The 14,371-nt window shown below is 43.9% G+C and overlaps 1 long non-coding RNA gene across 5 annotated transcripts in view; it reads left to right on the plus strand.

Moving 5' to 3' along the window:
• Positions 1–80: 80 nt before the first annotated feature.
• The window catches only part of LOC104852603, a 29,476-nt gene continuing 15,185 nt past the window's right edge, over positions 81–14,371 (plus strand). For all 5 annotated transcript variants that reach the window (XR_777537.2, XR_777535.1, XR_777534.1 and 2 more), the window contains exon 1: positions 81–596. This is a non-coding gene — a long non-coding RNA (uncharacterized LOC104852603). The remainder of the gene's footprint in view (positions 597–14,371) is intronic.

Below are 14,371 nucleotides of genomic sequence, written 5' to 3' on the forward strand. Positions count from 1 at the left end.
CTTGGGTCGCCGAGGTTCGGTGGGCCGAGACCCGGGAGGCGACCAATGGTGAGCCGCTCCGGGGATCGGACCAGGAACCCGCCTCTCTTATTGGCTGTAGGAGCGAGGTCGCTCCACCCTCTTCTCCCAGACACGCTGGTGGGGGCGCTGGTGGGGTCGGGGGCTCGCGCCTGGGCTGGTTTCACCGCGCTGGTTCTGTGCAGTGACCCCTTCTCCTTGGGGGCGCTTCCACCAGCCACGAGCCTAGTGGTAACACATTCGGTCACCCCGCGAGGGTAGGAGACGCCCCAGGCCGGGAGTGAACCCCTCAACTCTGCAGAGTCCCAGGCCTGGCCCGCCGCTGACCACGTCGCTTGGCGCCCAGCGGCCAGGAGAGGCGCCCTTTCATTTCTCCAGGTTTTCCCTTAGATTCCTTTGCGAGTGCGGGGAGCCCCCTTTTTTCTAGGAGGAAGCACCCAGAGCGGTAAAGACCTGCTGGAACCCCGAAGCACTTGGAATGCATTAGGCTGTGGCTGGCACCTTCTCTCCGCCCTGGCGAGGCTGCTGTGGAGGCTGGCAGTGAAGGAATCTGGCCAGAGCTCATGGCAGGCGCTGGGGTAAGGTCGTAAACAGGGGATAGGGCCCTGCCCTGTTCAGTCGTCGCTTCCAGTCTCAACCACCCCGCGCACAGCCAGAGCTTAAGTCCAAGGTTCTGCGTTTCACCTGAAATTGTACCGAGTTTTTGAGATGTTTTTTTCTCAGAAGCCAAACCCTTCTCTGTGTGACCTTGCCTACCTCTCCATACCCTCTCTGCCTGGACCCACATTTGGGAGAGACTCTAGTCCTAGACCCCCCATTTCACATTTAAGCACCTTTGGTCAAGCTGCACCGCAGAATGCCTTTCCCAACCCTGGCACAGAGCTAATGTTGCTCCCCACCCCAGGCAGCTCAGGCCCCTCTAAAACTGCGTTGATGGTGCTTGACTCCTCCTTCAGGTGCCCATGACATAGTTTGCATCGGTGCCATGGTTTTTTCACTATATTATTGTTCTCTGTGCGTCTCTCCACTGGGTAGACTGAGCTCCAGGACAAACAGCATCTTGTTTGTATTTCCAACCTCTAGCACAGTGCAGGGATGTGTTGGCCTGTGGCTGAATGAAGGGCCCATGATAAGAGCCAGAAGCTCTTTACATTGGATTTCAAAAGAGACTCATGTTCTGTCTTCCACCCCAGCTGTAACTGTGTGTATGTGGCAGTCCAAAGTGAGGTGCCTTTTAAGTATAAAGTATGCTAGATTTCAAAGACTTCAAAAAGAGTGTGCAAAATAGCATTAATAGCTCTCATAAATTACATGTTGAGATGATAATATTTTGATGTATTGGGTTAAATGAAATATGGTATGAAAATTCTTTTCACCAGGGCTGGTGGTGAAGTTCAGTGGTAGAGTGTTTATCTTGCATGTGAGGAAGCCCTGGGTTCAATCCCAGCACCATATCATACAAAAAAAAAAGCACAAACAAAGCTTATATTTGCTTTTTTAAGGCAGCTCTTAGGAAATCACAAGTTACAGATTTGTCTTGAATTGTGTTTCTAGAAGCTGCAAGAAAGAGGGGCATGGACTAATGTCAAAAATAACTCTCCCCTGGGCGTATCTGAAGTTAGTTGCTGAGACCAATGTTCTGCTTTGGAAGTTAAGTGTTCTGAGGAAAAACAGGTTGAGGTAATCTGGAAAGTAAAGGCCAGTTTAACCTATGTTGAGAGTTTTGTCGGAGAAATTATTGGCTAACAGAGATGGTTTTGAGATAATTAGAAACCACCAAGGGGCCAAAGGGCAGGTGCACTGCTGGGCCATAACTGAAGACCTGTCACTGGTGGCAAGGTAGCATGTCTTCTCCCTACCCTGTCACACTCTCAAGTCTTATAGACCATAATAACCAGGTCCCTCTTTAAAGCCAGGATGCTCTCAGCGCCTCCAAGAATAAAGTAGATCAGAAAACACACTTTTGGAGATTATCAGAGAGACAGGATGAACTGCTAGACCCGTGCCCATATAAAACATTATTTGAGTTCCTTCTGAGGCAGACAGATGACATTAAAAACTACTTTGGGGGCCAGGGATTTAGCTCAGTGGTTCTGCTGCCTGCCTCACAAGCACAAAGACCTGAGTTCGATCCCCTGTGCCAAAAAAAACAAAACAAAACAAAACAAAAAACCTACTTAGGTTAAAAATTGTGACTCTTCACTTGGGTCTAAAGCGTGGTATCTCTGCCTTTATTTTTTTAATCTGTCTTTTTTTTGTCACCTTAAAACTTTAAGTGGGACCCCAGCTCAGACCTACATATAGACATGTTAATCATTTAAGGTTAAAAGTGTTTGTCTAAAAACTGGTAGTGCAAAGTTTGTCAGCCCTAAATTGATGTAACCTGTCTCCTCCCTATCCAAGACTGAGAACACCAAAATTAAGAGATTTGCAGTGACATTCAGCTGCCAGTGTTTACAGTGTTCCTTCCACTCAGAATCCTCTGAAACGAGCATCTAAATGTCTCCAGTTATTGCTGTAAACTTGCAGTCACTTCAAATTCCAACAGAGCCTCTGCAAAGTTGAGACAGCCCCAAACAAAAACTATATATCCTGGGAAACAGATTGGCCCCTCAAGTCAAAAACTTCTCCAGACCCTAGAGCTGCAGAAACCCCAACTGAGATAGTGATCATTCCCAACTCTAGCCACTCAGCAACCCTATAAAAGCTGGCCTTTTCCCTTTTTTAATAGATCAGTCTGATCTCCTTTGTCAGAGTTGTGCTCTCATTTGCCTGTTCTCAAGCTGAAGCCCCTTCCCATTTTCTCCTCCTTCTCAGTAAAAGCTTGTGCCTATAGATTCATGCAATAGCCACAGTTTTATTTTTCTTTATTGCTGAAAAAAAGGACCCTTGCTGGTTGGTACAGCTTTACCCTTAGGAAGAGATAAAAGAGGTCCCTGTTATGATTTAAACCTAAAATACCCTCCTAAAAGCCTGTGTGTGTAGAGGAAGGCATTTGGGAAATTACTGGCTTATGAGGACTCTAACTTCATCAGTGGATTAATTCATTGACAAGATAATAATTTGATGGCTTTATTGGGAGGTGGTAGAAACAAGAGATGGGGATCTTGTTAGAGTGACTGAACCATGGAGATGTGACAATGGGGAATATATTTAGTCCCCAGTTCTTTCCCCTGGGTGTTTCCTTCTCACTCTGCTTCCTGGCCACCAAGAGATGAGTAACTTTCTCTGCCATGTTCTTCCACTATGATATTCCTGCCCCACCACTGACCTAAAAGCAATGGAACTAGCTGACCACGGACTAAAAACTCTGAAACCATGAGCCATACCAAACCCTTCCTCCTTTGATTTGTTTTTCACAGGCAACTCACAGTGATAAAAAGCTGGCCAACCTAGCTCCGAAGTTAGATAAAGCTGATCTTCAGGGAGTCACAGTGAGGGTGCAGAAGAAAGAGTTCCATCACCCCAAAGCCTCTCTCCTGCTGCTCTTTATAATCATTTTCCTCCCACTCCAAGGTCCTGGCAGCCAGCGCTGTTTTCAGCAGAAGGAATAAAACAATGTGAGAGGTAGCCTTGAGCTCACTAATTTTTGCGGAGGTCAAAGCAACTCCTTTTGATGCAAAATCTCATAATTGTACATTATTTACCAAGTTGATGACCCATGAAAACAGTCAGTTAGGAAACAGGAATGGAATGTTCTGGGCAAAAACTCAAGAAGAAATTAAGCAAAATATTTAAAATTTGACCATATAGCAATCTTTGTAAAAATATGGGTATCTTCTTCTTTCTCAAGAAGTAGAGATTAATGAATGTAAACAGTTTCTTTAATTAAGGAGTTCAGTTAACACCAGAATCCTAATAAATAAATAAATAAGAAAATAGCCTTTTCTTATACTTACATGATACAGTTACTGATATCATTTGGTCTTTATAACAGCCTGGGGGGTAGCAATGCAGAAAACTTATTTGTTTGTCAGTTCAGGCTGGCCTTGAGCTTGCAGTGATATGCCTTAATTGCGCTTGCTAACATTTTTAACAATATGCTGCTTGCAAAGTGTTAACTGTTGAGCAAATGTGGTGATAGTGGACATCCTTGTCTTGCTCCTGACATCAGTGGGAAAGCTTTCAGTTTTTTCCCATTTAATATGATGCTGGCATGGGTTTGTCATGATGACTTTTGTCATATTGAGATAATATCCATCTATTTTCTTGATTGTTTTTAATAATGAAAGATATTGGATTTCATCAAAGGCTTTTTCTCTATCTATTGAGATGATCATGTGGTTTTTCTTTGCTTCTGTTTCTGATGTATTACATTTATTGATTTGTATATGTTGAATAATCTTTCCATCACTGGAATGAATCCTACTTGGTCATGGTGTATGATCTTTTTGATAATTTGTTCTATTGGGCTAACTTTGCCACTAGGCCGTATATATTCTTGATGAGCAGGAAAGATTTGTTCCTGACAATTTAAAACAGGGACAGCTTATTTACTATTGTAATATGGGCTTGAGTTCAGCATGAACTGGGAGATGGTGAGAGATGGGTGTGAGATGGTACTTAAACTATGAAACTATTCAGCTGTAGCATTTCTGCTTAAAATATACAATGTGGAATGAAATACCGAATGTTCAGGCTTTTATGACTGTCAAAGGGAATGCCCACAAGGGGAAAAAATGAGAACCAAGACCTGTCATGTAGAGGTACAAGATCCCAATAATGAATGTAACTGTACTGTATACCTAAAATACCTAAAATATACCAATAAACTCAATTAAAAAGGGGGGGGGGATGCACAAGAACTCTCGTAGAGTGGCATCTGAGGGGGAGAAACATTCTGATGGGACCAGAGATCTCTTTGACCTCTTTATAGTCCCCAGGCCAATAAATCACGTCTGTCCTCACCAAGTGACTCAGGAACTCCATTAGAGCCTAGTTACGCAGGGAAACCCAGCATTCCTCAGCTCCCTCACTGTGCTCCTCAGGCAGCCTTACGTCCCACTTGGTACAAGTAGACAGTTTTAAGCTCTGCAAGTTGAACACGAAGTGCTGCCTCTTACTACTCTAATTCTCAACTTATCCTGCCCCTAAAAAAATCCCAGACGTGGAAGGGAATACTATGGTATTAGTCCCTTTTTCAGCTAGAGATGTACAAGAGGCTAGGAACTATGCAAATGAACAGTGTGCTTTAAAAAGGGAAAGAAACCACCCTGGAAATGTTATTCATCCTTCAACAGAACCACACTGGTACTGTAATATTAGTCATGAACTAAGAATGATGTCTGGTATGCTAGCTTCTCTTACCTGGGAGATAAAGAGTTGTGTTAAGTCTTTCATTCATACATACATTAAAAAACAAATTGGTCCTTCCTCAAGGGACACAGTGGAAGGCTATAAAAACACTTTGATTTCTTCCATATGGAAAGCAGTGTTACATTGGAAGTGGTCCCTCAAGTTTTCACAGGATTAGGAGTAGCGGTAACCACCCAATAGATCTGCAAAGCTTGCTCATTCTGTTCCTACAACAACCCAGGCAAGCACAAATTGCCTCCTTTATTAGAACCTACATAGAGGAAAAGGACATATCCTGGGGAGGTGGCAATTAGGCTACCCATATGCTACCATGTGGATGATTTAAACAGATGTTGGTCCTAATTAACACCTTTACAGTATGGACTGAAGCCCTTCCTACCTGTTCAGAAAAGGCTATAGAGGTAGTCAAGATGCTTCTTAAATAATCCCCAGATTTGAATGACCCCAGCCCCCCCAGAGTGACAATGGACCTTCTTTTTCCTCCCAAATAACTCAAGGAGTGACAAAGTCTTTAGGAATAAAGTATTACCTTCATTTCTTCTGGTAGTCTCAATCTTCTGGAAAGGTAGAGCAAGCCAACCAGACCCTAAAGTGAGCTCTGGCAAAACTTTGCCTAGAGATGTCTGAGTCCTGCTCCAATTGCTGCCAGTAGTGCTCACAAGGTTTCATAATGTGCCGAAACTGGCGTAAGCTTGAGTTCATTTGAGATGTTGTACGGTATGCCATCTCTATTCTCTGATATGATAGGAGACCCCAACACCATGAGGCTCTTGCAGTGTCTCATTAATCTGGGCCAAGTACAGCATGCTATCCAAATGTATGGGGACAGAGTCCTGCCAGCACCTGGCCCAAGAGGACCATCTGCTGTCTGTCCTAGAGACCAAAGGCTTTTAAAAATGAGGGGACAGCTGCTGACAAATTAAAGCCAAAACGGAAAGGCCTCTTTTCAGTAATCCTTGCCACACTCACTGCAGTACATTGGCAGAGACAGATAATTGGTTTCATCTTCCTAGAATAATAACAGTCCCATCTGAACTGTCTGAGGAACAAGATCGCCCAAAGGAGAGAGCTGCTCGTATGAGCCTCTGGAAGATTTGAGATTTCTCTACAAAAAGCAAGATTCCAGTGCCACTACAGGAAGTGTGGAAATCTGACCTGCTCCTCATATTTGGGCTAATAGTAAAGCTCAGTGGTCATTAACTCTTTTCTCATCTTTTTCTGACAGGTTTTTCTTTCTTCAACCTAGCCAGTAAGCCACAAAGTAATTCAAGAGCACATAATCCCTAGAAGGTAGGGTGTATAGAAGACAGAGACCTTCCTCAGCACACCATGAAGAATTATGGGGATTTGTGTGTCTCAGGGGGAAATGAAATAGGAGATCAGGGCATGGTAAAGCTGGCTGGGGAAGTAGGCATGACCTGTGAATTACAAGATCCTGGAACACATGCACAGGACAGTTCCCAAAGTCCTACATGTGGACTTCGCACAAGAACTTGAACAGGTTTTCGAAACGATGGCCTAGATCTGATGTCAGCCTGAGGTGCAGAATCCCAGCATCACCTCTCAGGACTCATATGTAGAAATTCTCATGAGTTTCCTTGATATTAGGACCGTATAAAAGGACACGGGCGCCTAGAAGAGCTTTGCTGTCGTGGCTTTCCTCATGATAGCCCACCCTGCTTCCTCCAGTGTGTACTTTTTTCTTGCTTTTTCCTCTTTTACTTGGCACAAGCTCACTCTGAAAAGCCAGTTTCTGTCTTGCTCTTCAGTTTTACTTACTCAAATAAATTTTGCCACTGCTTAAAAGAAAAGAAAAGAAAGACAAGTAGTTTTGTAGGATATATCATTCTGGATCAGAAATCGTTTTCTTTTAGGGCTTGAAACATTTCACTCCAAAACTCTCCCAGCCTTTGGATTTGAGTTGAAAAGTCTGTTGTAATTGAAATGGGCTTGCATTTGTAAATGATTTGTTGCTTTTCTCTAACCACTTTTAACATTCTGTTCTTGTGTTGGGTTTTGACCATGATGTGTGATGGACAGCTTCTTTTCTGATTGTGACTACTTGGCATTATATATGCCTCACTTATCTGTGTGTTAAATTCTAGTTTTTTTAATTTGGAGATTTGCTATTATTGCAGTGAGCAGAGTTTGTGTGTGTGCCACTTGTGCTGTCTTCTGATTTTTCACTAATTCCAATTAATGTTAGTCTTTTTTTGTGTGTCATCCAGAATCTATTGGGTTCATTTTTCATGTTGTTTTTAAGGTCTCTCTCATTAATTGCTCATTGACAACATCTCCGTCTTCTAGTTCTGACACTCTGTCCTCATGTTGGTCATTTCTGCTTCCCATACTTATTTTTTGGTACCGGGGATCGAACTCGGGTCCTTGTGCTTGCAAAGCAGGTGGCGGAACCACTGAGTTAAATCCCCAGCCCATGCTTCCCATACTTTTGACAGAATTTTTAACCTCCTGAATTTCTATTTGGAACCTTTTTATGGTCTCTAATTCTTTTCTATGCAGGTCATTCATGTTTTGCACTTTTTGTTTGATTCTGCTAGCCTTCTCTTAATGTCTTCTGTGGACTCACTGATCATTTTATTTGCTCATTATCTGTTTACTTCTATCTTCTGGCCAACCACCTCATTGATCTGCTGTTGTCTTCTCTGTTATCCTTTCAAATAATTTGGCTGTGGTTTTTTGTTTGTTTGTTTGTTTCCTTCCCCTTGATGCCCCATGGATAAGCTTTGAGGGAATTGGGTGTTTTTGATTGTGTTGCTTTGTCTTCTCATGTCTCTATTTTTTTTTTTTTCGGTACCGGGGATCAAACTCAGGACCTTGCACTTGTGAGGCAGGCAGTGGAACCATTGAGCTAAGTCCCTGGCGCATGTCTCTCTTTTTTGTTTGCTTGTTTGTTTATTCATTTTATAATCAGGCTTGCAGACTGATTATAGTGGCAAGGTCTGGAGAACTTTTTTAATTAATGTCTACCACGCTGGGCGTGGTGGCACATGCCTATAATCCCAGCACTCAGGAGGGTCGCTGTGAGTTCGAGACCAGCCTGAACTACATAGTGAGTTCCAGGTCAGTCTCAAGTACATAGTGAGACCTTGTATCAAAAAACCAAAAAAAAAAAGGCTATTTTTCACCAGTGCCCTCTGGCCATAGCTAAATATATTGGACCCTTGACTTACAAACTCGATTGGTTCCCAAGGGCTGGTTGTAACTCAAGTTGGTTGTAAGTCAATACAGCTGAGCTCTGGATGTTTACCTGGGTAGATACTGTAGATCACAAGAGGCAGATGAATCTTCCATTAACCTGATTAACCCAGGTTGTTCATATGTCAGGCTGGTGGTAACTCGAGGGTCCATTGTGGATCCTACCACCTCCATTTACTTAAGAGGGAAGTTTATAGCATATTTGGCCCCATAACAAGTTCTCCAGGTATGGGCCACTGTGTTGTTAATGAACTCAAGGCAATCCAGATGTTGGCATATCAAGAAAACCAATTAATAGCAGTGACTGTGTCCCATTGGATATAGTAATAAAATCAGCATCAAAGACAAAATGAATATTGAACAATAATGTACCAACCTTATCCATAGAAAAAATTATAGTATGAACACTAAGACAAATCAAATATTGACCTACAGTAAATATATATTAAATGGAACTTTATCTCCACTAATGATAGAACAGTACCCAGTAGTAATAACATAAAGTTATGTAGTTATCTAGGGAGTTGTAAAACTTTATAGTTATACTAGTAGAGGCTGGGTGAGTGTGGAACCAGAATATTAAAAAAGTAAAATTTGAAAAATTAATGAGATATGAGAAGGAGGAGAGAAAATTGAGATGGGGACCCTATTAAGGAGTAAAGGACAATAATGTTACAGAATATCTGCAGGGAAAAAAATGAGCAAGAGAAAAGAAAAAGTAAAATACAGGAAATGAAAGACAAAAAGGCAGAGAAAGGACGATGAAAGAGGAAAAAAGAAAAGAAATTAGAGAAAAAGACAGAAAAGGTATAAAAACCTCACCCCTCAAAAAGAAACTGATGAAGGAAAGAGAAGAATACTTTAAAATAGAGAAATTCTAATAAACGATTGAAAGAAAAAATTCTGTGGTTTTTTTGTTTGTTTTTGGTATTGGGGATCTAACTCAGGACTTACACTTGGCAGGCAAGTGCAGCACCACTGAGCTAAATCTCTGGCCCTCCACTGTGCTTTGAGTTGTTTTTTGTTTTTTGAGTGGGGACGGGGTGGGATTGAGTTCCTTGCGCTTTCAAGGAAGGCAGTTGAACCACTGAGCTAAATCCTTGGCCCACCTCCACTGTGTTTTTGAATGAGTAGTTTTTTTCCAGAATCTGCAGGCTTGGATCTAGCCAGTCATGATTTTATCCACCTAGCTTTAGACCTATGGATTTTCAAGGTGCCTTCCTCACACCAGAGACCCCTCAGTCCCTTCTCCCCAGACCATGGTTACCACTCCAATTTTAGTATATGCGCTGCCGAAGTGAGCCAGACTGTGGTCACCATCCAAGCCAAAGTACGTCCTTGCTCGTGTTTGTAGATGGGAAAAGGAATTCACTGTCTGGTCTACTGGATGTAGGCCACAGACAGAGTTTTAAGGGGACTCTTGGGCTTAATGTTGACATTCACAGGGTCTGGTGGTCCCTGTCGAGGGCAGGAACCCTGTCCTTGCCAGCCTGGACTTATACTTCTTAGGGGCATCTATGTCTGAACCATCCCCTCTCCAAGATGTCACTTTGGGAGGGTAACACTATAGTTTCGGAAGCTCCTGGCCAGGTCTGTACTTTCTCCCTGAGTCTGCTGGCCCCCTGGGCTCATCTTCTTTTCCTGGGCATTGTCCTTGTCCAGAATCAGCCCACATTTCCATTGTCCTGTGCCATGGAGAAGCAAAATGCAGAGCTGCCTTGGAGTTGGCCGTGGTCATGCCATATTGCAGCGTAGCCTGCTTGTTTGTGTCAGAGGTGCCGTGTGGATGGTGTGAACTGCTTGTTTGTATTGGGGGCAACAGGTGGGCAGCATGACCTGCTTGCTTAGCAATTAGCCTCTTATGGTCTCCGTTCAGTCAGATTTCTCTGTTAATGTTAATCTGCACTCGGAGCTGTTCTCCAGTGCTAGCATCACCTCAGCTCTACCTCAGGTCACCAGGCAGTAGTTTCTCATAAGGAGCATGCAACCTGGATCCCTTGCATGTGCAGTTCACAGTAGAGTTCAGGTTCCTCTGAGCTGGTCTGGAGGTGGAGCTTGGTTAATGAAAGTGAAGGGAGCAGCTGTAAATACGGATGAAGCCGATGCTCACTCCTGCTGTATTGCCTGGTTCCTGATGGGTCACTGACAAGTGCTGGTGTGTGGCATGCAGGTCAGGGATCATCAAACACCCAGGGCCAGGCCTCCACAGTCCACCCGTCGAGACACACCCGCAAGAGTGCTTTACTAAACTGCTAGGCATTACCTAGTCCAGTACAGTTATGTTTGATGGTCACTGAGGAGGTGTTTGGAAAGGCGTGGAGCAAAAGGTTAGGGAGAGCCCATAAGTGGAGTTTAATGATGATCCTGGTAGAAGGTCAGAGACCAGAATGCTGATATGGACACGGACAACACAGTTTAGGCTGATGGGTTTGCAGATGGAAATGAGGACTCAGTTGAAAACTGGATGACACAGCTACTGTAGCTACATTATGGCAAAGAATTCGGCTACATTGTGTCAGTGTCCTGAGGCTTTGTAGGAGGCCAAGTTTAAAGGTGATAGACTAATTTAATCAGGCAGAGAAAATTTCAAGATAGCAAAACACTAAGACGGTGGCACAGTTACTACTGGCTGCTTTTAATCAGTTTTAAAGTGAGTATCAGGAGCAAAGAGGATGAGCAAAAAGATGAAAAGCTTGCGTATTGGCCAGAAAAGAAGCATGTGTATAAGGTGTGGTCAAGGAGAGTTTAGCTGCTAAGTGCTGTTAAAAAGAAGCCAAGTACTCTGGGGACAATAAGAAAGATATCTGGAGAACATCTCAGGCAAGTCCACCTTTCCCATCACAGGCTCAAAGATATAAGGATAAAAACATGTCTCGGGCTGAAATTCTTCAGCAGAGGGCCCTGGGGTGTCTTTGGAATCATTCCCCACACCTGATGAGGTGCAGCCCACACTGGTGGCGACGTTGGCATCATCCGCATGATGCTGGCGTAAAGAATGCAAGAGCTGTGGGGTCGTGGCCGCTCCTCCTGAGATTTCAAAGAGAAGCCTAGGAGACCAGGCAGTGGAAGCAAGCCTGTGACAATGAACTGTGGAGCTGTGGGAGACTGAAGCTGCAGGGGAGTCCCCAGGAAGGAAGAGGTGTCGCGAACAGGTGAGCAGAACCGTAGGGGTGTGGCTCCCTGAGCCCCTGGGAACCCACTTTCCACTACTGAGCCTGGATACTGGACATAGAGCTTTGGGATTTAATGTGCTTCCTGCTGGGTTTTGGTCCTGCTTTGGGCCAGTCCTGCCTTACTGTTTTCCTCTTCTTCCCCTTTGGAATAGGAATGTTTACCTGTGCCTGTCCCAACGTGTTACCTTGAAAGTGTGAAACTTTCTACTTAATTTTTGCAGAAGCTCACAGCTCACTGTGCCTGGAGTCTCAGAGGAGATTTTGAACTTGGGCTTATGGGTAATGTGAAATGGTTAAGAATCTGAGGACCCTTGGAGATCTAAGTGTGTTTTGCATTGTGAGACAGATGTGGATGGGGGCCAGTGTGGAATGCTGTAGTTTTAATGTTCCTCTAAAGCTCTAGTGTTGCAGGCTTTGTCCCAGGGTGGTAGTGTTGGGAAGCAGTGGAGCTTTTGAGAGGCTGAGTCTTGTGGAAGGTCCTTTGGTCACTGTTCTGTGTCCCTAAAGAAGATTGTGGGACTCTGGCTCCTTCCTCTCTCTTGCTTCCTGGCTGACAAGATGACAGCTTTTGCCCTGCTATGTGTGTTCTTTCACAAGCCAAAAGCAGTGGGGCCGGCTGATCATAGACTGGAATCTCCAAAACCGTGAGCGTGGTGAGCCTGTTTTATATTAATTACCTTAGGTGTTTTGCCCTAGTGAAAGAACGCTGGCCAACACCCAGCTCTCCGTATGCCAGCATTGCGAGGATTAGGGTTTTGGGTCAGGGTGAGTAAGTTGTGAGATTTAATACAGGACCTTTGACCTCTTAGAAAGATGTCACAAATCAGGGACACATAGCTAGTAGGGGTCTTGACTTCATTCAGCTTGAACAAAGGACACAAGCCTGTGGATCCAAAGAAGAGTAGGAATGTTTTAACAAAAGCAGCAGTCTCCTGCTTTGCCCTTTTATACCCAGACCTGCCTTCTCTTGCAGCTGGTTCCATTAAGCAACTCCCCCTTGAATGCCAGACCTGTCTCCTAATCGCTGTGCGTCCAGGGCCCAGCAGGAGGCTAAGTGGCCGCAAGTCAGCTGGTCCCTGGTTTCCAGCCAAACTCTTCCATCTATTAATTTCTCAGCTGCTCTTGATAAGTTTTACCTTGTGTTAAATTCTGGATGATTCTCTGTCAATACTATTTTGAAACAGAAGGAAGCAAATCTTTTCAATCACTTATTAGCCCTATGCCCTCATTGCTTGACAGAGAAAACAGCCCACGAGTCACAAAGAAGTTGTTTAAATTAATGTGTCAAAGAGAATCCCTGGTTTAACAAATTTAGCAGCCTGACTCTGGGAGTGTGGGTGGGGAAGATGCTAATCTCAGAGATAAGGCAGCTAATAGGTGAGAGTGGGCTGTTGAGAAAGCAGATTGATACACCTAAACCAAAGCAATGTGGGAGGATGAATGAGGGACAAACAGTCCTTGTTGCTTAAGTAGCCTCCCGAAGGGCGAGGCTGTGGGTTTGAAGGTTTGACAGCCCTCACAGTAATAAACACCCATAATGATCACTTGAAGGAAGCATTCATAAAGGGTGAAATATGTTCAGAATAAGGATTCAGCCAGCAAAAAGGTGTGTGATACTTTTTAAAGATGCCTGAGGATCAGAGGTGTGGCTCAGCAGTAGAATGTGGGGCCCTGGATTCAATCTGCAGCACTGCCAAAAATATTATAAAAAACACCTGAAAACCCTAAGTCTGACTTTGGAAGAGCTCTCTGAGAGAAACCACTCATTCCAGAGAAACCACTGAGGAGCAATGTTTCCTAGATTTTAGAAGGTCATGGAGCAAACAGGTTTTTTATTTGTTTGTTTGCTGTTGTTTTAAAGACCACCATGAGATTGGCAACTTGTTATTTTGTCACATAAAGACACTACTAAGAAACAGGCCAACAAAAGAACCGCCCCCTACTATTGTCATTCTTTCATGGAAGTATGGAAGGTTTGGTATCAGAAGTGGTAGGAATCTCACAGTCTCAGATAAAGGACTCTCCTTCAAATTGAACACATCGGTATGATGAACTTGGGGCATTCCATGATATTTCTGATCTGTTGCAATTTTTTTTTTTTTGAGACGAGGTCTCCCTATGCAGCTCAGGCTGGCCTTGAACTCATTGTGTAGTCCATGCTGGCCTTGAAATCCTCCTGCCTCAACCTCCCAAAGGCTGGGATCACAGGTGTGCACCATCACACCTGGCTGTTGCAATTTTTGGAATCATTGCACAGACCTGCTCTGGAAAACCTTCAGTAACAGGAGCCTACTACCTCCCAAAGAAACCTATTGTGGGGGTTCCACCACCTGCCTCGAAAGTGCAAGGTCCTGAGTTTGATCCCTGGTACCAAAAAAGAAAAAAAAGAAAGAAAGAAACTTATTGTGAGTCCCCTCAGGTGACTGGAAACTCCTCAAGCAGCCTCCTTGGTCCCAGCCACATGGCTGTAGTTCCTGCTTGATGACATTGTGTATGGTTACAAATGACTATTACATTCTCCTCTGCAGGTGCTACTAACCAGTTCTCACCTGGCTTAACCTCTGGTCCTCTCATCTGCCTGGCCTGGTTGTTTATTATTAGTAGTAACAACTGTTATCTATTGAACTTTTTTTTTTTTTTTTTTTTGA

The sequence above is a fragment of the Fukomys damarensis genome, unplaced genomic scaffold (genome assembly GCF_012274545.1).
Source record: "Fukomys damarensis isolate Sample0158 unplaced genomic scaffold, DMR_v1.0_HiC HiC_scaffold_23, whole genome shotgun sequence".
In the NCBI taxonomy this organism is placed as follows: Eukaryota; Metazoa; Chordata; class Mammalia; order Rodentia; family Bathyergidae; genus Fukomys; species Fukomys damarensis.